Consider the following 23,052-nt stretch of genomic DNA (forward strand, 5'->3'; position numbering starts at 1 on the left):
ATTCAGTCATGCCTGGGAAGTGCTGTTAGTTCTCAAACACAGGAGGAGGGGTCAGATTCAGCCAGTATTTGTCAATTGTGTCCTCTTTCGCAGCTCCCAACACAGTGCTCTGTTCCTCAGCTCCTGGGACTGGAATAGCAAAATGCAATCACCAAGCCCTGAAGTCTCGATACACTATAGTTTCAGGGTCGGTTAATTTCACTCACTCTCGTCTTTCTTGTGCTCCTCCCCTTACTGCACCTTTCCTCTTGGAGCAGCAAGTGGGGACGCGCAGAGGGGTGGGAGACAGGCAGGCAGAGTGAACTTACATGCTGGAGTGTAGCAGCATTGCACCTTGGAGAAGCTGAGGATAAGAACAACGTATGGAGAGTGAGGGGGAACAGATTGCAAAAAGGTGCAAAGGAGCAGCAGCACCTGGTGCTCTTCCTCTGGGAGGAGCAGAGCAAGGGGAGGTGAGCAGAACCAGCTCCCAAATTGGAAAGGAACCAAAAACAAGAGGCGCCCAAAGGTAAGTAAAATACAGAAGATGCAAAGAGAAGCAGGTGTTTTCTTCCAATGTCTGATTCCTCCGCTCGTCTTAAGCCAGTGCTTTCAACCCCTTCCGGACCAGGAAAACATGCAGTGGCACCTCTCTCCTTTCCACCCCCTTTTCTCCATATCTTGTACCCTACCTCCGATTTTTCTTCCCAGTCTTGCTTTTCTTCCTCAGTTAACCCCTGTTCTTTGCTACCCTTCCTGCCCATATCTCCCGCCTGTCCACTCTTCACCTGTCCTCCCCCCATTTGTTGCAGTACAGTTGTCTCTGGAAGGCTAGCGTTTACCAACGGGACATTGGTCAACTCTGTATATTGGTGCTGGGTGGAAGGAAAAGCTTTGATAAAAATTAATTTGTTAAATAAAATGGTGATTGGCTGGACCTGACAGCCTGGCTTAGGCAGATGGATGTAGCCACACACTTCCTGAGTGATTTCTTTGCTGGAGCAATACAGGGACCATTATACGTTTATACACATTCATTTTTTACCAAAGTATTTATAATTTTCACCACTTTGTGCCCCTTTGAAATATTTCCTAGCTCAATGTAGGTCAATGGAGAGGAAAAAAATATGTTACATTTTTCTCCCACAGGCCCAAATCCTTCCCCAAGGGCACAGCTGTGTGCTGAGGCATCTCTCTTGAGAAATAAGGGGAAGTACAGCAGAGGAAATAAGAATCCTTCCTTCCAACACCAGAGAATGGCAGCGGAGTCACTCCAGAGCTGCCATTCTGTCATCTGCATTGGAGTATCTTCTGTAGTGCTTGTGCCATTTCTGGGCAAAGAGAAATGGCAGATTCATCATCCCTGCCCTAAATCCTGATGCTCATGGCCACATTGGAATCCCTTGCTGAGCCTGTCCCTGCAAAGTAGAACCATGCCACTTTGGCTTCAAGAAGGCCTTTCTAGCATTTAGAAGAGACACGGATTTGGCTCCACACAACTCTGTTTGTCATTTTCAGATGTTGCCAGGTATGCAGGAAACTATGAAAGTCAGAAACTATGAAAGCTCAAAAACTATGAAAGTCTGCAGCTGAGGAGAGGAGGGTGGTTCTTGACCTTTCCATAAATGCTGAGAAGTGAAAGAAAGGCGGCAGACAGGAAGCAAGAGAGGATGGGATGCCGGGTCAATCCAGTTATGCCAAAGGTACCAGTGAATCTAGGATCAGCGATGGTCGCAACAAAGGCTAGGAAAATTCTACTCTCTAGTCATGTCTGAAATCTTCTGTGGCCCTCTTACAAAGTAACATGCAGTAATGGGGTTTGTTCCACACTTCTCTCTTTTATTTCAAAGAATCACCATCAAGACTCGCCAGAGCAACTTGATAAAGAAAAATGTACCTTTATATTGGCATGGCAAGGCCCAGAATGTTTGTGGCCTATACAAAGGAGGGTTGGGCGAACACATCCTGATAGAATGAAAGCTACCCGACACGGGCCTCAGCTCATAATGCAAACTGAACCCAAACTGAACTGTTTGAAGGATGAAAAAAATCTTATGAGATGTCCAGACTGGTTTTGCAGGCACAAGGGGAACAGATAGCTTGGATCAGCTTCTGAACTTCTGCATGTTTATCCAAAGTGAATCAGACGATTGAATATATGGCGGACCCACCACTGCAGGTTCTTTTTGGGCATCAGAAGTCAAGGAAATTCTCATATCCAAGAAGAGGTCCTGTACGAGTGGACACTGCCTTTCTGTGGATATGATATAAACTGTATATTGTGCAGGGCTGCTTGCATGTTTCCATTACGTAGCCAAGATATTTTAAATATATTTTTAATCCTCATTCCGAAACATTAGAGGGCAAAATTGCATTCAGTGGCTCATGGAATAAAAACCCAATTTTCAACACAGCGAAAGTGTCAACAGCCATAAGTTCTGTACTAACACCAACCCTGTTTTTATAAATTCGGTCATTATCTGGGGATGGAAAGCATAGTGGCAAAATCTGCATGTGAGAGACAATTATTTAGGTTAGTTGAGACTTGGGAAAACTGTAGGAACTTCCATGGGACCCTCTGTTAACAATTGAAAGGCACCGAATATTGGATGGAATAATGTTAACTACACGTATACATTATTGAGTTCTGAATTATCTGTAACCACTCAGGAACAAGACTTCACCATCACTGTGGACATCGCAACGCAACCACTATTCAGTGCACAGCAGGGGGTCAAAAAGCCAACAAAATGTTAGGATCTATAAATAATGTGATGGAAAATAATACTGCTAATATTACAATGCCATTTTACAACTCAGTGGCACACGCTAACCTAGAACAGTGTGTTCAGTTCTAGTAACCTTATTTTTTTTAAATGGTAAAGCAGATATAGAAGGGAGACATTCAATGAAGCTGGCTTGCAAGAAATTTAAAAAATCCCTTGATCAGTTTTATTTATTTACTTATTAATTTTAATATGCAATTCAGTTATCCTTTGGGACTTACTTTTACAAGCTACCGCCAATGCCAAGAGTGCAGTAGCATTCCAAAAAGGATTAGACAGTTGGACAGATAATAACGAGAACATCCACAGCCACACCAGAAAAAGATCAAAATAAAAGAGGGTTCGGACCCTCATGCTTCAGGGCATCAGTCAACCTCTAAACGTCAGAGGTCAGGAAGAAACTTACGTGATGGGCAGATTATTTCATAATTCTCTGTCTTGAGGCTTCTTGCATTTTCCTCTTAATCATCCGGTAATAGCTATGACCAGAGATGGGATACTGAACCAAACGGACCACTGGTCCAACCTGGTATGCCAATTCCTATGTTCCCTTACACTCTCTGCACTGTTGACACCACCATACTCCCTGTTACTCAGGCCCATAGCCTGACTGTCATATTTAACTCTGCTCTCCATCGAGATCCACAAATCGTGGTTGTGTTTGAAGTGTGCTCCATTACATCACTAAGATATGGCCTTTTGTCTTTGTCCACATATCTAACACTCTCAATCTCCCATCTCGAGTATAGCACCCTCTAGCTCTCTCCCCTCCCCGTCTCTCCTTCCTCGGGGCCCATTCAAAACTCTAATGCTAAGAACATTTTCCTGACCGGTTGTTCTGACTATACCATGGGCCCTCTGAGACCCTCTGCTAGCTCCCCCTTCTCCACTGCATCAAATTCAAGCTTTTGGTTCTTACTTTATATAGGTTCTTCATGACCTAGCCCCTCTCTACTCATCTGCTCTTGTGTTCTTCCATGTCATCTTCTGCCCCCTATACTAAACCTACAATGCCAGGCTCTACTGCCTGTTTGTCCATTTCCCACACAAACTTCTTTGTGCTCCCAACCAAGCCCATTAAGCAAGAAATAACCTATCAAACTAGTTTCATAAAGTCACTACCTTGTCCTAACTCAAGTCCTTCCTCAGGACCCAGTTCTTTATGCAACTTCAAAGAATCATACATTTTTTTCTTTTTTGACCATAATCTAGGTCCTTGTCAAAAAGAATGACCCTTACCCTAGATAATACACCTAAGGTACAGTAGCAAGTCACTTAGTATTACAGACTAGGGGAGCTAATAAACACACGAACTGACATGCAATTCTAAGAGACAAAGAGAGATTCTGAAAGCAAGTCACTCTATTAAATTTATACCTACCTGCACAATGCGAAACAAACTATCTCAGTTTCCTTTCACACAAATGTCATTGTGATGGAATAAAGCCCTGAATGCACACCCTACACACTACTGTAACAATCTTTGTAAAAGATATGCTTTGTAAGATATCATTTGAAAACTCATAATTTTATGGTCAGTATTGTCCTGATAAAATAGGTGTAGAAATATTGTACATGATGTTACAGGATTTTCCTGTATGATGTTAGAAACTCATGTAGCACCAAACTGGTCAAAGAGGCCTATCTTGAACAAACGAGTGTATGTTTGCCTTAATTTGCATTTAAGCAGTAAACAGAGTCATCAAGCAGGAAGGCAAAACAAAGAAAACTCAAAAAGGTGGGGAAAAACAGCAGAGAACATACTTCCACACAGACTCTGTCTCTGAGCTCCCAGACAGAAATGTTTTTCAAAAGAGGGACTGAGATTATAAAAAGCAGGGCAAACACCCTAAACACTTCCCCCTGCCCAGTCTGTTTCTGGCATCGCACCTAAGATGATAAAGGAAAACATCCACTGGACTCAGGGGGCGGGGCGGGGGAGGAGAAGAGTCCTGATCTGAAGAGTTTGGTCAATAATCTTGCTGGAAGCATGTGGTGAGAAATGTTGCTTGAATCTAATAGTTTGTTAAGTTAGGCACTAGTAAACATTTTATCTTTATTGTTCTTGTAACCATTTCTGACTTTTATGCCTCATTGCTTGTACTCACTTAAAAGATCTCTCTTTGTAGTTAATAAACTTTATTTTACTAATCCAGTGTGTTTAAAATGAAGTGTCAGGGTAACTAATTTAAGATTATAAAATGATATATTATCCCCTTCAAAGAATAATGGATTTAAAATATTTGTACTGTCCAGAAGAGGGCTGGGCAGTACAGGACACGCATTTCTGGGGGGAAAGCCAGGACTGGGGATATGTTGGGGTCACCCTACAGTATAACCAAGGCTGGTGAGAGGCAGGTTGCAACTGGCAGGCTACAGTTACACACAGGCACTCAGGGTATCACTTGCATTCTGGAAGGCTGTTTGTAAGTGGCCCAGGTGCAGGGCTGGTGCAACCACTAGGCAAACTAGGCGGCCACCTAGAGTGCCTAGTGGTTGAGGGCGCCTAAATGCCCGTTCAGGCAAGGAGGTGGAGTGGAGGTAAGCTGGAGCGTGGGGAGGGCCGCCCACAGTAACGGGGGAGGGGGCGGGAGGAGACACGCACAGGGGAACCGCTCCCCGCCCCAGATCACCTCCACTCTGCCTCCTCCGCTGAGTACACAGCCCCCGCTCTAATTCTCCTCCAATTGGCGTCGTGAGACTGGGAGGGCAGGAGAATTAGAGTGGCACCGGCGTGCTCAGCAGAGGAGGCGGAATGGAGGTGAGCTGGGGTGGGGGGGGGTTAGTTGCCATGGGGGGGGCGCTCCTCTGGTGGGGGGGGCCTGGTTAGCTGCCGCGGGGAGGCGGGGGGCAGGATTAGCTGGGTGGGTGGAGGGCGCAAGGTGGAAGTTTTGCCTAGGGCGTGAAACTTCCTTGCACTGGTTCTGCCCAGGTGGGAGCTATTTCAGCAAGGCATTCACAGAAGATCTAGTCAACATTCTCTAAAATGCTCATTAGAAGCCACATACTGTCCATGATGATATTAATAAGAATTGTGTTAAAGAGAGAGTGTCTGAAATGGATTTAGCACTGTTGTAACTCCACACTAACAGTGGATGAAGCAATATCAGAACAGCTAACAGTGCTGTCAATATTTTGCTCAAAAGTCAACATCCATCCTTCCACAAAACTGCAAGTGGTTCTGATCTAGTCAATCACCTAACTATAATGACAAAAAAAATCATCTATGGATATGCTGAAGCAGAAATGACTATGTAATAAATCTACCAAATCCAAATGGATTACCAAATAATCTGTGGTAATATTCCACTGACAAAAACATAAAAAACAGCGGATTAACTCCCAGGTGCAAACCTTGTGAGCTTTTAGAAGGTGGAGGCCACAGATCACGAAGGGTTAAGTGACTTGCTAAAAAATGACATACACAATTTCCTTTTATCATAAAACAATACCCTTATTATTTTCTGTATATCTGTTAAAGGGCATGGCCTCCTGAGTGGAAAACAAAACACAGCTTGGTCACATGTTTATTTGCTTCAGCTACTCCCTTTCCCTTCTGATAAATAATCAAACATGCCATCCAGAAAAAACAAAACCAGCGAGCTGGGAAATTTGATGGTCATCAAATAGACTAAGATACCAAGAAAAGCAGCCCACTGTTCCCACAGTGAGTTTTCTGCCCCACACCTACACTAACATCTGAGTAAATAACTTCAGTCACTCTTTCCATTTTCCCCATGCAATTACTCCTACTGTTAAACAAATTGTCCTTAAGGCAGTTGCAAATACCATTTCCCCCTGCAAAGTAGAACAACTTCTGAACATTCAAAAGCCAGCCTAGCAATATATTTTAGAAAATATGTTTGTTGTACTTGTGGTTTGGCTGAATACAAGCTCAATTTCTCTCCCTTGCTCTTTTTTCTAGGAAGATGGGAGTTTACAGTTTGAAATTTTGAAGTGTATTAGGACCTCACAGAGGCAGAAAAAGCCCCAGTGAGGATGGATTTTCTCCATAGGTCAGGCTACGTATTTTCCATTTCCTCTTATGTTTTATAGCCAGTATACAAATGCCATAAATGATCACATAAAAAAGTTACCTATTTATTTTGGTGGACTTTCAAGGGAGAGGGGAGAATATCAAGGAAATATTGAATACTTTATTAAGTCAGTCAGTTGAACAGACAGGATAAACAACATACATGTTATAAACGCAGATTACACAGAGAATCAATGCTATCTTTGAAAAAGTGCTGAGATGCACAGATACCCTAATCATTAACACTGAAGATCTGGAGAGAAAGCCCCTCACATGAAAGTTAACAACCGTCCCCAAAAGTGAGCATGGTTTCCCTTTTCTTTTGTAATATCACCAGTCTAAACAATAGTAATATGAATGAGATAATAGCCATGCTTGTTTCAGCAGCCTGATCTTTATTAGCATGAAATTGGTACAAATATTAGCAAGACTGGTTCACAAATGGTGACAGAGCAAACAATTTGGGGAAGACAAAAAGAAACATTTCTGCAGACACAGACTGAGTCTCTCTTTTGCTCTCTTGACTTTTTTGACTTGTGAAAATGTTAGGAAAACACACAAAACGTAACGAGCATACATAGATTCTAAGCTAAAGTCAGCCCCCATAAGGTTAATGACAACACAACTGCTTAAGCTTCAGACATATATTTGAAAGCGACAGTGCACCAAAAGAGGAGTTAGAACTAGCCAGATCTCTTTAAAAATCTGTTAAAAAATACCCGTTCGTGGCCAACAAGGCAGTAAACAAACTGAATCATCTTATTTTGCTCTAAAAACCTAGGCTATGAATTTTTCCTACATTGCAAGAATACCTCCACAGAGGAAGATAGCAAGTTAAAAGTTCAACCCAAGCTACGTGTTCCTTTTCTCTGAACACTTACAGAGAAAATGAAGAGTTTAACAGAGTAAGCTCTTACTGTCTGCCTTTAGATTTCCGTCTTCTTGCTGTAGATGTGTTCTGGCTGTTTCTGTGAAGCGGGGGTTGAAGAATGGTAAAAAGATGTTTGAATAAACAGGAAGTGCTGTGCTGCCGAAGCGCACACTGAAGGGAAAACACACTGGAGCACTGCCCTTTGTAGGCAACAACGGGAGGTTTGCCTCCACAGTAGCAACGTCTGCTTTTATTAAATGACAAAGAAACCACAAGAATTCCTTAAGTAATTCTTCACTTGCAAAGTTGAAAGATCAGCAAGCGCTTGCAGGTAATTTCAAAGTTGTATTTAACATCACAACAACAACAAAAATCTATTAATTCTGCTTTATTAAAAGCACCCTGTCTATACGCAGGAACACACAGAATGAATTATGCCCCGAACTAGACCAAACAGCAGCAAAAATTTAGTTCATTCATGCAGCTAGGCAAATTCATATTTACATATAGTTTCAGTCCAGCTAGACTTTCGTACTTTCTGCAGTGGTATACATTTATGTCTAAAATTGTCTTTTAGGGTTGGCCAGACTTCATGGCTATTTTTCAAGCTGCTTGATTTGTTAAAAACAACAAACAACAACAACAACAAAAGACACAACGCCTCCCCCCAAACCCTTTGGATCTAACATCTTAGGAGTATGCATTCAATATTCTAGCAGATGCTTTTTCTTCTTTACATTTTCCTTTCACTCACTAAAACAAACTACCTATTTAACTCATGATGACTCACTGACTGTCTCTCACCCCAATTATCAAAAGTCCTGTCTTCTGTCATGTTGGTGACATGATACAGATATTGTCAAGAAAAGTAAACTAGGGCTGGCACTGTAAGGCAGCTTGAAAAGAGATGAACAGTCGAACAGCCATATTCAATAAAAAGAGGAACAGGATTCCTTTAGAAAATGTATTGCTGTTGTGGCAACGTGCTGCTGCTGAAGGGACTGATTTGTTATTTAGCATGTAGTCTTGGACTGTCTGTCATTCTGGGTGCTAATGCTCTGCTAAAATAACTCATTGGGAGCTGTCAGTGGGATGTTTACATAGGCCCCAATCTTTTCTTCATACAAGGAAATTTTTTTACTGGAATTCATCTTCTTTTGATCTCACATTCAAAGCAACAGCAGCTTGATAGACATGCAAGTCTGAAAGCAAATCCAGACGCTGAAGATAAACCGCCAGAGTATGACAGGCAGGAGCATCTAAAGCTTATAAAAATGAAGAGAACAGCATGTTGTCTGAGTATTACAATAGCAGAAATCAAGAGACATATTAGGTGGAACTGATCAGCCACAAAAACAGTTCAAAAGGCAGATCATAGAAACAGAAGACTAGTCTAGAAAAAAAAAAATTGGAAAGATCTGCTTTACAGAGGCATCACCTCCTTTCGAAGTACCACGTTTCCGCTCCAGCCTGTAAACTTAAGGGAGAAAACGGGTGTCGTGCAACGAGTCTTTTACTAGCTCAGTAATTCTCACCTTAAACTTGCCAATTAATTTCCCAACTGTACATTTTAATTAAGCGTTTCTGAACATAAAATAAAAAAGTCCACCATGCCTTTACTTCCCCACTCAAAATAGCACTGTTTATCATATGGAATAGTTATCCATGCTTGCCCATAAAGTAACAAGCAGAATTAGAGATTTGCTGGTGGAAATCATGTATTCAAGAGATGAGTAACTTCGTCCTTTGAAACATCCACCCTTTCAGGTTGCACATGTCTTAGAGTTCTAGTTCTTCAAAGTGGCTAGTTACGCGACTGTCATTAAACTGTCCTCCTTCCCACCACTATAAATAAAATCATCTCATGAACCGGTATTTCTAAACTGAACGACGTGTGCCACCATGTCTATAGTTAAGTACTGGAGAAGACTTGTAAGAAAACTATTGCTAAAACTTTCCCAGGAAATCTACACATTTTCAATTCCCCACCCCCAGAAAGCTTCTTATTTTAATTGAAGTCAGCACATATAATGAAAAAGTAATTCTCAAACAATTTTGTACTGAGAGCTGTTTGTTAGCAAACATTGAATGAGCAGGCAGTAGGTTAAAGGGAAGCAGAATTCCACATTATAATTTAGCCTGCGGTTATTTCTGATTAAGAACACCCTCCGGGACAGCAAAGCAAGATCTTCTTTTGCAGTGGGCATAGCTTTTAAAATTACCCTCTTCTGCATAATAAACCAACAGGAAAACTGCGGATTTAAAACTGCATTAACCAATTTGAAGTGTTGTAATCAGTTTATGTCTTGCTTTCTGCAAAGCACTGGTCCTGTGTAGCCAAGTTACAAATGTAAAAATGCTTCCTGGATTCTAGAACTGTTGGAAGAAAGTCACCTTCTGTCATGCTTATGTAGCTATCTAATGTGCTAAAGGCTGATTATTTATCTTTAAACTGAACTAGTTTAATCTTTTAAGGTCACCACTAATCTGCTCCAACCTTTTAAAAAATAGCAGCTTTGAAGACTTACTGCTAGAATCACTAAATTCAGTGCTGAATGTCAATGTAACGGATACATTTACCTGAATGAGTGCAGTTTTACTATGTTAACATCAAATATAAATCCCCACGTAAATAAGAAGAAAAATTTGTCCCACAAGCAACCGAGGTCAATACATAGGACCAGGACAACATCATTTCACACCAATAACCATTGGAGTCAGGTTGCTAGTCCTCCTCCCTACCCATCCCAACACATAGGCAAAACTTCATTATCAAGTTTAAATGATCAGGATGCTTTCTTGGTAACAACAATTTTGCATACATATTCAGAACCCATACAACAGCATCCTTTAGTAGCTGTAAATACAAAAAGAAAAAGTGGATTATTTATTCATGTGTTTTGAAAAGTGGCCATTCTATATTCTGGGTTTGTTTTTTTTCTTTCCTCCAGACTTCTTCTGGACTTGAATGTCACAGCAGACCTTGAATGTGAAATGGCTTCAAGCTAATTGCTCTAATTGCTTGAAGATGTGCGGGCAGGTGAAACCTGATCCCCTTGGCCATTGTAGAGACCAGGAACAACACAGGAATGTTTACATAGTGGTTTGAGTTTAATAGACAGTAGAGCTGAGTTTCAGACAGCTAGCAAAAACATAGCTAATAGGTGACCTCTTAATGTAGTCCTACTTTTTAAAAACAAAATACAATTTCATTTTGTAAAAGGCAATGTCCTAAATGCCAAGGTTATCTATTCGACTTCTTTAGTGAGCACACATTGCATTGCACCTGACATTTATACCAGAAACCCTATCCTGAAAGAATTTTCTTTTACTTTAAAACAAAAAGCACTTTGTGTCAGTCACCTTACAAACAGATTAGGGTTGTATGGGATTTCCTAGTAAGTGCAGTCATTTGAATTTTAAATTGAGTGTTTTTCACCACTGACATACTTCTTGCACCTAAAACATATGGGACAGAATGTAACTTGAAACATCATTGATTGGTGACTGGTCCTGTATACATTATACCCCTCACTGTGGAATTCCCAACCCTCTAGTATGTTTTAAATAAAGAACCGCTTTTAATGACTTTTAATTGTTCTTTCTTTATTTTCTGATTCCACTACATGTGATACATACCATTTAAAGTTACTGACTGGCTCCAATATATTTAACAATGGTAGAATAGGACATACTTTAGTAACGGCACAAGAGGTATGTTTGGTATACACAACAAAGCCAAAATTATGCAGGTCTTTACTCCGATAAAATTCTTACTGATGAAGTGCTGCAGCATTTGGGTCACAGAAAACAAGACTGCTTTCCAAAAATGGTTGGGTAGCTAAAATGTACTTGAAGAGGCCCCAAACCACACACGTACGCCAGAAGTATAGAAAATAAAGTAGAAAAAGTACTTCTGGCAGAGGTCAAAGCACAAAGGTATTTGCTGTAGGTGGAGTCCAAAAAGCAAACATCAGAGATAGGGAACACTTATTTTCTTGTCTCAGCCCCAGTGAGATTTGTTGCCAAGCCTTCAAACATGGTCACAAATTGTTTACCATGGATTAAGATTTACGGTAAAATGTCATATGCTGTCTCCTAGACAAAAAACAAAAAATAAACATTCATTCAGGAAGAAAAAGGGGAAGAAAGTTTGAGGAACAAGGAGACTAGGAAAGATACAACAAGTGCATTGAGACAGGGGTGAGAATGCAAAAATCAGGCAAGCTTGACATGTTACACAAGAAAGAAAACAAAACAAAGAAAAGAATGAGGGTTCCAGCCATTTCCAGCTTTGATCGCTGGGATTTTAGTCAGACACGTCTTAGATTCTATAAAACCATCTAGTGGAAATGTTACCCACCAAAACAAAACCAAAAAAAGGCAAAGGAGGCCAGTTCCAGATATTGTTGGCTGCACCATCAGTTTCATATTAAGACAACACACACAGGAGCACTCACTGCTTACTCCACCTTGTCTACTAGTCCCAAAACTCGGAAGCAAATGAGTAACTGATCTTAAATAATACAGAACAAAGACGACAATAGCAGCCCAGAAAGCAAGCTGTGATATTTGTGAACATATCTATCACACTCATACACACCTTTCTTTCTTGAAATCTTTTCTGAAAAGTTCAAAACACCAGCAATGGTTGATTCTTCCCCCCCCCCCCCCCCCCGGTAACCCAAAAAGTTCAGAATAGAAAAAAAACTGTCAATTTAAAGATTTACTATAAACTAGTTCAAGCCTGTGGGAGGAACACTAAGTGGAAAAAGTAAACATGGTCCCCCCAAGCAGTTCCCTTCTAAGCTATATACACAGCCAGCGCCTGGTACCACAGGCTGCCCTGCACATTGGGGAGGTCAACAAAGCTATGCTAAACTGACAGGTTCAGTTTACAGCAGACCAGCACTTTGTTTGGATATACTGGCCTTGCTCACCGCCAGCTTAACAACAGATGGCTCGAAAACTTTCATTATGTTGCACGGGGCTGAACTGCAAACAATCGCAGAAAACTGTGAAAAGTTTAACTCTCTCCAAGCCAACGAGAGAATAGTTTGCATTAACATACTAAGGCTGGAAATGTGGGGGCTTAAAGCTAGCCCTGAGCGCATGTGTGCCTTTAAATTAATTAAAGTGGATGACATGATTAATCATACCTTTGCATGATCCCTTGGATGTATTAAAAGAGAATTTGCTATTTGACAAGGTCAATTCAATAAAAATATCATTCCAGAAACAACTCAGACTTTGACAGACTGCAATCCTGTATTTTCAACTTTTCTCAAGCTTATAACTTCGGGAAAGTTACCGAGATAAACCGTGAATTAGGATTTCATTAACAAGAGCTCTTAGACTAGCATTTTCCCACCTTTGCAAATAGATTTGCATGCTCTCTTCAAGTTTTCCCATTGAAGAGAAGGCCACCAAATAATCCAACACCCAGATTTGAAAATGATTTATCCAAATCTGTATATAATTTAAATATTCATTAGATTGATTTGATTCATCTGCATCCTAATATCTTCTAATGCTCTAAGGCTGGTTATAAATGCACCTTCCAAAGTTTAATTCAATTGACAATTTTATATGTCTCCGCACTGGAAATACATTATTTTATATTATTCAAGAAATGAACAAATCTGTTTTCCACAAATGTATTTTAGAAGCTACTCTTTCCTGTTATTGAAAGAAAATTGTGTTTATTACTCCTTTAGCATAGTGTAAACTCATAAACGTCAACAGAGAGTACAAGGAAAACTGTCAACTAAATATTGTTTCCTTCATGAGCTGCTCTTCCAAGTCAATTATGCCTTTCAACTTCTGGGGCATTGTATGATAAACTGGCAGTAAAAATCATTCACATTAATATACCATGGTGCCTTGCCTGCAAAAGGTAATTAAAGAAGTAAATGACTCATAAGAATAGACATATTAGCTGCAAAATGAAAGGCAACTGAGCGGCCACATGAAAATATGTACCATTAAGATACTGCATTTTCATATTCCTGTAATCAGCTTCAGCAGACTAATGCTTATTTAATCCAGTTCTCTGCTAAGTCCATCAACAACTGTTTTTTGCTGTTTTCTCCTTGACTGAACATTATGTGTGCAGGTTTGGAATAAATACTGTAATAAGATTTTTGCATAGCCAATTGAAGAACAGAGTTTTTTAAAATGTAAAAAACTATTTTTCTTTCTCACAGAGAGCTGTACTACATAGAAGGTTACCAAAAAAATCCAGCCAGACAAGGCTAGAAAGCAGTACATTTTGAGGGAAGATTCCATCCCCCAGCCCAAGTCACCATTTCTGATTCATAACACTATTAAAACAGAAGACAAACCCATAGTTCTACATGCCAAAATGCCCTATTCTTCAATTATGATACACTGTTTTGTTAATAAGGATTTTCATTAGCATTAGAAAAATTAGACCAATTTTATCCTTGTTTAACTGCTCAAAGTGAGAAGAGGGGAAAAAAGACAGAAATGGGCTGGGAGAGTAGGTGAAAAAGGTAGTGCTGAAGTAAAAGTCTGAGTTGAGGAGCGAAAAGGACAGCAGGAGGAAGAGTGTGAAACCAGAGTGATGCTACAGAACATGGTCCAGTCATTCCTCAAAAGAAGTGTTCATCTTCCTAATAATCTATCTTTCAAATTATTTCCTGTGCTGTTCAATTCATCCTTTGAAACGCCTCAGAATACTAGCAAAAATCAGAATTTTAAATGTATACAAATATTAAAGCACAGAAATTGGCAGCTCCAGGGTACCTGGCTTCAACTGTGCAGTAAACCACGGCACAAGTTCTGTCCCATAGACACACGGTAGGATGGCAGCATCTGCTGTCAATGTATGGATGCAGAAGGCCTTGATGTCACACTGCTACTCCTGCAATGGCAGAGTGAAGGACTAAATGATCTAATCAGCCTGTTACATCTCTAATTTCTACGATCCCTATTTGAGTGAACGTGTAATATTATATGCGTGAAGCAAGAGAAATACAAGTACTTGGCTCCTGATGTGAAAAAAATCCAAATGATCAGCTCCCATAAGCTTCTGCTCTCTTTCAGCATTGCCCTTACTAATAAAACTGGGAGCTCACTCCAAAGCTGTAGAAGCCTCAAATTTAAGCAATACTGCTGCATATCTGAAGGGATGCACAGTGCCCAGGTCTATGGCCACTATATAGATTCATATCGTTCGGTAAATGGTCTTGTATTTTAGCTTTCAAAGTTCTTGCATTTTCTTCCTTAAGGGATGCAAGTGAGATGTTAAAAATGTAAAAGGACAAAGTACATGCGTCTTCATATTCCAAAATAAACCCTTATGAAGTGTTAAAACATTTATAACACATCCTGTTTGCAAGCAAGCAATTAAAATATTCTTTTCATCACAATCTGACTCCATAAGGCCAAGATCAAAACCATTCAGTTGCTAGACAGTTATCACAATTATTGCCTTTTGCTAAGTACAAGGGGAAACTGTGGTATCTCAGATATCATTGTGTAGAGACTGTTGATAAATGCTGACTTTTTAAAATGGCAGACACTGTACCAGTGCAATTCATCCCTTATTTATTGTATCTGACTGGGGTTCAATCTCCTAAAGAGAGAGCTTTCAATAAAAGTCTTAATATGATTCACTGGAAATTGTATCATATTCAGAGTATTTATCACTATCAATTCTAAATATTATAAGACTTTTAAAAATGCAGGCTCAATCATTATTTAAACTGTATTATTGCTTCATCATTTAAGCAGACATCACTTGGTATCCACAATTAATGAGCTCTAGTCCTTTTTCTAATTAAGGAACAAAGGTTCTTGTGTGCAGAGTATAGAGTGACACTGTCTGGAGAACACACATTTAAATGGAAGAGAATCCTTCTAATTACCTTAAAATAGGATTTTTAATACCCAGGAACATAATAGGATCAAGAAATTAGAGCATTTCTAACATCATTTACAAATAAGCCATAACTAAACATTGTTAGAAGGTAATAATGCATCCCTACAAATAATGGGAACATATGCAGACCAAGGCATATCACTTTTGTATTTATGTAATTAACCCTGTGTGTACTTATAGTGAAAATGCAATGTATAAAATATTATATATATATATATATATATATATATAAAAAGCCATATTTGAAAAGAAGAAAAAATTAGAAGGCAGCTATCAGAGCATAAAATACCTTAGTCTACAGCATATTAGGATTCAAACACGTAATTAAAAAAATCAGAAAGCTAACCTCACTTTATACGGTAATAAGGGCTGTTAGAAATAGGATACTCTCTCTTAAAAGTGTTACAAATATACCACAGTACTAAATAACCTGCTCTGGGAAAGTATACTTGCTATCAAGGGCAAAGCTGCTATACACTGAGGTAACAGTAAATGACAGACTGTTGTTCAAGTCCATTAGCTGCTATGTGATAGGAGCACATTCACTAGCACACGACCTGTGAAAAATCTTAGATCTCTTTAAATCTTTGAATTGGATTGCTGCATTAATTCTTAAGAACTGCAATCCTTCAACCAAGTCAAATTACCCTCATTAACAGGGGGAAAAACTGCCTCTGCAATAAGTTTAAAAAAAAGATATTTATTACCTATAATCACTTTCACGTACTTCACCTGGAAGTACGACAAAGTGGTGCAACAACTTGAGAGGCTGTCACTATTTTTCAGCCCTTTGTGTTGATGTTGTAAAATTTAAAAAAAGATACATGCACGCGCGCGCACACACCCCTGTGCCGAAATTCAGTACAAATAAATGTTTCAGAAAAGAAGACGCAGTGAATGTTTAAGGACAAAAAACAGAAAGGATAAGCACTGGAATGATGTGTGTCTGCTACTGACATAATTGCAAAAGATTGTGTGTGTGTGGGGGGAAATCTTCAGTTCTTCAAAGTTTGATTAGAACATGACTTCATAATTAGGCATGTTACAAGTATTGTCATCGATTAGAAAATTCATGCACTAACTAAAAGATTTCAGAAGCTGGCTCAAGATATCTACTCATTAACATGTGCTGTTAATGTTTAACCCTCATAAACATGCACAAAATGTTCAGCATTCAATAAAGTTAAAACCAAATATTTTATTATTCTGTTTTGCCCTTGTGGTGATCTGCACAATCCCTTGAATATCATGAACCGCTAAAAGACCATACAGATAACAGAAAAATATTTATTCTTTGTTGGAAAGGAGCTATGTCTTTCTCCACTCACTGCTTCTCTGCATTTCAGACATTAAAGCTTCAGAACCAGTCCTACGCAGGAAAACAAACAGCTAAAGAGACACAGAATCTAGTACAAATAGTTTATTTTAAAGGTGAAACATACTTGCAAAGTTCTCGGGAACAGCGATTAAAATAAACATTTCAAATTTTCTTCATTTTAAAATTAGCGTTCCTGGGGGATGAAGGGTGCATTGAGGAGTGGGGAACTGGATAGCTCCAGGAATTGGGAATGGGATACAGAGCCTTTCACCTCCACTTTACCACTATGCATCCAGGTCCCCTGATCCTCAATAGGATTCAAATGGTGCAGATCTTTCTGCCCACAGAGTCCCATTGCCACCAAAGAACCTCCATGTAGTCACAACAATCTGCCTGCGTGTATCCTCTTGCAGGACTGGGACACAGGTCAGCAGTGAGCTAATCTGACTGTGACCGTCTAATGGCTTCTTGGTAGCCTATACAAAATGCTCAATCCATTATCCGTATCACTAATATCATCCCTCAATCAACAAACTTGCTAGCAGTACTAAGAAAAAGGACTGAATGACTGAACCACCATTTTTACAGCTGGCCTCCCCAAGTTAAGGTTGAGGCAAATGGACAGGACAGCATGGGGAAATCCTGTCACATGCTGCGCCGTCCCTGTTACGGATTAAAAAGACAACTTGGATCAACAGAACCATCAAGCTGGCATAAGTACTACCACCTCTTTCTCACACACAAGTTCTGATCCTGCAATTGTCTCCACACAGGTAGACCCAGGCGTCCACACGGAGCCTGCTGATGTCAGCTGGGCTCTGCACTGGGATGCAGGTGTCTCTCTGCATTCACATGACCGCAAGATTACATTTTTAATTTGCATTAATAACAAATAAATAGCAAATGAAATAATAAAAGTCATTAAAATACAGCCCTCTTTGACTTCAAACATGAAACTAATGGCGAATTAACTGTTTGCATATCGCTGCATTCTCTATTAGCACAATGTCTTTTAAAGTTGGGCCCAGATCAATGGTGTATCCAGATCAGTATGTACAACATATGCCATGTTGTTGACACTTCTCTGGATGTACTGCATGACATATGCCTAAAGCACTAAAAAGGTGATGAACAGAGTGGCAATACCGAAAGAACAAGATATACCAATGAAGTCAGTTGTGTAATTCAGCCAGTAAGGGTTTCCATACATGCAATGATCTTTTCCCCCCTCATAAAAATGCATGCAACATTTTTCTTCTGCGAAAAGGTAGCACACTGGATATGTATTCAAAACAAACATTTAACCACAGTGGGCCACTGGGTCTAAAAAGTTTACATGTAAAAATAGATCATATATAATCACACCAATAAAAAAAACACAATTTATACATTTTAGCAATAAACTAAAAAACGAAGAGGGAAGTTTCTGAGACTGGGGAATTCTTCCAAGCAGTGTCCGCTGGTCCAAAGTTGCACCCTTGCTCTCCTTATGCTCTGTGCCAAGGATATAAAGGGCAGTGCAGAGCAATGCTTCTTCAGTCCCTCCTCTTACCACAAATCAGAGATGGTCTGAAGCAGAGGGGAAGGAGGGTGGGGAGTGGAAGACAGATAGGGACCACACATCTCAAAGAACTCCAGTGGTGAGGGGTAAGTAACTTCCCTTTCTTCTTTAAACTCTAGTCCCTATCTGTATTCCACCATGGGTGACTGACCAGCAGTCCTCAGAAAGGAGAAGGGTGTGAAGTGGCAGGTGGGATGGCTGCTTCAAAAACCACCATCCCAAAGGATGTGTCAGTGGAGGAGGTATTGAACAAGGTGTAATGTCTCTTGAATGTATAAGTAGAACTGCACGTTGTTGCCTTGCAAATGTCAAGCAGAGGTCCCTCTTGAAGAGATGCTACCAAGGCTGCTTGTGCTCTTGTAGAGTGAGCGAGGAAGGTGTGCCAGCTCCCTAACAAGCAGAATACAGACAGAGATCCATTTGTAGACCCTATGGGAGGAAACAGCTTGTACTTGGGCTCATTCCACTACAGCAGGGATCGGCAACCTTTGGCCCATGGCCCGCCAGGGCGCTTACCCTGGCAGGCCGCGGGCCAAAGGTTACCGATCCCTGCACTATGGCAATGAACAGCCTAGGTGATTTTCTGATCTGTTTTGTTCTCTGTAGGTAAAATGCCAAAGCCCATCTCATACTGAAGGAATGTTGTCTTTTCTCTTTGCTGGAAGTGTGGGGCTTTGGGAAGAACACAGGTGAGTGGACAGTCTGGTTTATGAGAAATTTCAAAACTACTGAGGGGTGAATTTCAGATGTAGTCATAGTGAGACTTTGTCTTTATGAAATATTTTGTAAGGAGGGTCTGCCATCAGGGTATCCAGTTCTCCTACCCATCTGGATGAAGTGATGGCAATGAGGAAGACAACCTTGATAGACAGGTGAAGCACCAAACAGATAACTAGGAATTCAAAAAGTGGCTTGGTAGGCATTTAAAGTACTAAATTAAGGAGCCATTGAGGGGTTGGGTCTGATTACTGGTGGGACAATTCTAATTAAGTCCTTTAAGAACCTGGAGGTGACTGGATAAGCAAATACAAAGTAGGTATCCGTTGAAGGGTGGGTGGGCATGAATGGATTGTCTCCAGGTGAACTCATATCAAGCTAAGGGAAAGACTGTCATCTTGAGGGTGAGCAGGTAATCTGAAATATCAGGAATACCCTATATCTCGGGAGACATACAGTGGTGCTGAGTCCAGACTGAGAAATATTTTCATTTGGCTAGGTAACATTTTCTGGTGGAGTCCTTTCTGCTGTTAGTAAAACAGCTTGCAGAGCTTCAGAACAGAAACATTCTAGATCCTATGCCTACTCAAATACCTAGCTGCGAAGTGAAGAGCTTCCACGCTGGGATATCTTAACTCAAAAAATCAAAGGGTCCGATGTCCAGGAAGGGATAAATGTGGATGGATGGCCGAGTCGACATATGCAGAAGACCTGAGAATCAGAAGTGCCTGAGACATTTGGGCACAATGAGAATGACTCATCCTCTGTCCAGTCAAATCTTCCACAATACTCAAGAAAGCAGTGGGATAGCAGGAAAGGTGTAGTTAAAATGGAGCGTCCAAGAGAGTAGGAAAGCATCACCTCTGTAGAACTAGTCTTGAGTTCCCCTGAAATAGTATGTGCTGCATTTCCCGTTTGTCTGGGAGGTGAACAGGTCCCAGCTAGGGTCCCACCAGAGGTGTGTAACTCGCACTCATTGTCAGTGGCTAAGTAACTGTGGAAGCTGTCCGCCAGCAAATTCTGGGTTCCTGGGAGGTATGCTGCTGCTAAGGTGATGAGATTCTTGATACACCAGTTCCATAAACTGACCACTTCTATACACAGGGGAATGGATATCATGCCTCCCTGTTTGTTTACACAGAATACAGTTGTCATATTGTCTGACAGTATGAGAACATGGTAAAACTGGATTGCTAAGAATGCCCAGCACGCGTCTCAAACTGCTTTGTCTTCCAGGAGATTTACATCCATTCCAGTTTCCGCGGGGTGGAGGGGGGGGGGGCAGACACAGACGGGGATGGGACTTCCTAACTGTCAGGGTGGTTAAGCACTGGAATAAATTGTCCAGGGAGGTTCAGGAATCTCCATCATCACTGGGGATTTTTAAGAGCAGGTTAGACAAACACCTGTCAAGGATGGTCTAGATAATTTAGTCCTGCCATGAATGCAGGGGACTGGCCTAGATGACCTCTCAAGGTCCCTTCCAGTCCTATGATTCTAAGATCTCTGCACCAAGTCAGAGAGGCCCTTATCTTGATGGGGAGTGTCACTACAGTGTTCATGCTGTGTTTGTTCAGCATATCTATTGTTCAAAACCAAGTCTGCAAGCAACAGAGGTGAATGCTAGTGAATAGCATTATGTAAGTACATGATGCCATGTGACCCAGACAGTAAGGCAAATCCAGGCCTACATCCGAAGGTTGTGCATAATCTGATTTATCAGGTTGCCCATGGCTTGGAATCTGTCCATAGGAAGATAAATCCTCTTTCTGACTGAGTGTAAGGTCACTCCTACGAAATCTACAGTCTGGGTCTGAGTCAGAGTAGACTCTTTTGTGTTCATAGAGATTCTCAGTGATGCTAGGAGATGGCATAGCAATGAGGTCGATCCTATGGTTTCTGGATATGTCTTGCCTGTATGAAGTCAGTTGCCTAGATACATGCAGACAGTGGAACCACCCTCTCTGAGTCATGCAGTTATTTCAAAAACACTTTCGTGAAGACTCTGAGCGCAGTTGCTAGACTGAACGGGAGTACCCTGTATTGACAATTTTCAAGACTCTCCACAAATTTGAAGACTCTTCTGTCGGAAGGGTGACGATCCATGTGAAAGTATACGTCTTTCATATTGAGAGCTGTAAGCCATATGTTTTTCTAGGGATGCTATTATTGATGCCAGTGTAACCATGCAGAAGGAGAGGTGACTTACCTGTACAGTAACTTGAGTTCTTCGACATGTGTCCCTACGGGTGCTCTGCTGTAGGATGCACGTGAGCCCAAGAGCTCTCGACCGGAGATAACAGAACAACGTGCATGAGCCCATGCCTGTGCAGGACAGCTGCTTGTGCTCCCCCACCAAACATCTCGAAGAACTCAAATTACTGTAGAGGAAAGTAACCTCTCCTTCTTCAAGCATATGTCCCTAAAGGTGTTCCACAAGCAGTAACTCATCAAGGAAGTGGGTGCTGAGGAGGCAAGTCCAAGATGGTCTGGAGGACTCTGTCACCAAAGATAGCATCATCTCTGGAAGCCAGTATAGCATAGTGGTTGGCAAAGATCTTGATGGAAGGCCAAGTTGCAGTCCTGCAGCTTTCTGTTATGAAAATGTCTTTCATAGTAGGTTAAAATGCAACCCAAAACAACAATCTTTGAGTAGAAATAGGTTGTCCCTTCATCGTCTCGGCAAATGATAATCTAGGGAGAGACCCGCAAGGTCTTAGTCCTGTCAAGGCAGAAGGCAAGAGCCTTCTGATGTATAGTATATGCAGGCTGGTCTCCTCTTCGGAGGCATGAGGTTTTGGGTAGAACATTGGTAGGTGGCTCTCTTGATGTAGAAGTTATTCTGAAAAGACCTTCGGTAGGAAGCAAGTATAGCGATGCAGGGTAACCTTACTGCTATAGAAGGTAGTAAATGGAGGGTCTCCCATAGGAGCACTGAGCTCTCCCATCCATCTAACTGAAGTGATGGCTGAAAGGAATGAAGCCTTGAGGAAGAGGTAAAGGAGAGAGCAGGTAGCCATTGGTTCAAAGGGGGATTTCCTCAAGGCATTGAGAACCAAATTAAAGTCGCACTGGGCAGCCAGTTTCCATACAGGGAAAAAATAGTTGTGTAAGCCCTTGAGGAATCTGGCCACAGTGGGATGGGCAAACACTGAGAAGCCCTCTACAGGCGAGTGGAAGGCTACGATTGCACCCAAAAGTATTCTGACTGAGTTAGTTGACAGACCTTATGTCTTTAATCCAATAGGTAGTCCAGGATCTTGGAGAGTGGAACATCTGATGCTTGAGAAGAGTGAAGAGAACACCAGGAGTAGAAATGTTGCCACTTCCAAAGGTAAGTTTTGCAGACACTGGGTTTCCGGCTAGATAGGAAAACTGACTGGATAGTATCTGAGCAGTTAGCTCCACGCTCAAGGACCAAGTAGGAACTGTGCTCTCAGGTTAAGGGAGGAGAGGTTGGGGTGCTTCAGGGCCTGAGAGTTCTGTGACAGGAGACCATTCCTGAGAAAGACTTGCCCGACCTGGATGGGGTCAGGGCGGGATGTCTTATTTTAGTAGATCTAGGAAGGGATCTGTTTCTATACTTATGAGACTGCCCCTTATTCTCATGAGAAGGCCCAGATCATGGGTCCTTTGCTCTAGCCATTTCTGCTCTTGAGTTAGACATCCAGCTAGAAGGTGCACTCCTCAATCCAGATGTGACCGAAATCTCATGACATGTTCCATAAGGTATTTCCGAAGCTGGCGTTCTCACGCCTGCCGGGTTCTGCCAGGGAAAGAGTAGCAGATACATCTGACGGAAACATGAGATGCTCTGAGGCAGCAGAGGTAGCGCTGGCGATTGTTGCTGACCAAAAAGCAGCAGGAGCAGGGAATGC

The 23,052-nt window shown here is 41.2% G+C and overlaps 1 protein-coding gene across 18 annotated transcripts in view; it reads right to left on the reverse strand.

Moving 5' to 3' along the window:
- FOXP1 (forkhead box P1) overlaps positions 1-23,052 on the reverse strand; it is a 508,113-nt gene that overhangs the window by 150,983 nt on the left and 334,078 nt on the right. The window contains exon 1 of one of the 18 annotated variants that reach the window (XM_054033893.1): positions 14,441-14,516. The exons of 15 other annotated variants lie outside the window; for them this stretch is intronic. The gene's annotated coding sequence lies outside the window, so the exon portion shown is untranslated. Of the gene's footprint in view, positions 1-7,682; positions 7,821-14,440; positions 14,517-23,052 lie in introns of those variants that run through there. 2 more of the 18 variants (XM_054033891.1, XM_054033892.1) reach the window with 2 other exon arrangements.

This window comes from Malaclemys terrapin, chromosome 7 (assembly GCF_027887155.1).
Source record: "Malaclemys terrapin pileata isolate rMalTer1 chromosome 7, rMalTer1.hap1, whole genome shotgun sequence".
In the NCBI taxonomy this organism is placed as follows: Eukaryota; Metazoa; Chordata; order Testudines; family Emydidae; genus Malaclemys; species Malaclemys terrapin.